The sequence below is a fragment of the Centruroides vittatus genome, unplaced genomic scaffold, assembly GCF_030686945.1.
Source record: "Centruroides vittatus isolate TY-2023 unplaced genomic scaffold, ASM3068694v2 contig_514, whole genome shotgun sequence".
In the NCBI taxonomy this organism is placed as follows: domain Eukaryota; kingdom Metazoa; phylum Arthropoda; class Arachnida; order Scorpiones; family Buthidae; genus Centruroides; species Centruroides vittatus.
Window position 1 is genome coordinate 12117 of NW_027122300.1, and position 1342 is coordinate 13458.

The window sequence follows — 1342 nt, forward strand, 5'->3', positions numbered from 1 at the left end:
AGTCGTTTTTTGGCTTAAGTCTCCTCTCCTGGAACCAATTACCGACGTAAAGTGGAGTATACCTGTATTCTGTATGTCAACCTCTAACTCATCGTTTTATAACGTCAATTTGATGTCATTTTCCCATTTGTAAAACTCAGGTGATGACGTCAAACTGGCGTTAAAGTATACATTTTTTTTCAATGAAAAAGAACATGGCTATTATTAATTAGAAAGAAAATTTAAATTAATTTTATAGAACGATGAGATTTTTAAAGTGTTTGTTTGTTGTTTGAAATAAGTTAAAAAATTCAACAATGAATTTCGTTTGTTATAAATCTTTTATTGTAAATAATGGCTTGTTTAATAGAAGTAGGCCTAGTATTGTCCAACTACATCGCAAATCGCATGATCCAGGGAAGATGTAATAGGGCACACTTCACAATTATACACCTCATCCTTGTATAGAAGCACGCTAATCGTCTCTGTATTGTTCCGATTTTATAATGGACTACCGAAGTTGTACCAATTGATTAATAATAATAACATTGATTATTCACGTTCATTATTTCAGGTAGCGAACCATTTGAAAGTGCTTTGAGGACACACGTCATCCCGATTTTATGTTTTGATAATCGACTTACGAGTAACCCTGTGTAATGTAAGTACAGTACAGGTACTCTTCACTTTACGACCGAGTTCCGTTCCGACGACTATGTCGTTAAGCGAATTGGTCGATAAGCGAGGAGCTTTCGCCGGAAATTATACAAATTATGCAAAAACTCGAAATTTATTCATAAAAAGACATGCATATGTACAGTACATGTACATGTACAGTACATATGCATGTCTTTATGTACATGAGAAATGATAATATGTACATGTACTGTACATGTACATATTATCATTTGTCGGAATGAAAACTGACTGAAAAAATCTATTCGCTTTTTCAGTCAGTTTCATTCCGACAAATAGCACAACATTTTTCAACCTGTTATACGAGGGTAAATCCAAAAAAGGTAACAAGGATAATAGAAAATTATTTATTAACAATAGACAGAAAATGTAAAAGGGAATTAAGAGGCATATTTGCTGATCAGTTTTCCACATAATCATCAAATCTATTTAGGCATTTATCTGAATGCGAGACAAACTTGTATAACCTGGATTGGTAGAAATCACTTCCCTGCCCATTGAGTCAGTCTCGGCAGCTGTTTTCACATCACTGTCTGAAGAGTACTTCCAGATAAGTGTTCCGTCATTTTTGGAAAAGGAAATAGTCACTGGGTGCCAAATCTGCGCTGTATGGGGGTGGCTCTAGACTTCCCACTTGAACTTTCGCAATTGTTGAGTTTTGCAAGCA

At 34.9% G+C, this 1342-nt stretch overlaps 1 pseudogene; it reads right to left on the reverse strand.

Annotated features, from left to right (window-relative positions):
• Positions 1–402: 402 nt before the first annotated feature.
• Positions 403–503, reverse strand: LOC136978356 (U6 spliceosomal RNA; annotated as a pseudogene).
• Positions 504–1342: the final 839 nt, after the last annotated feature.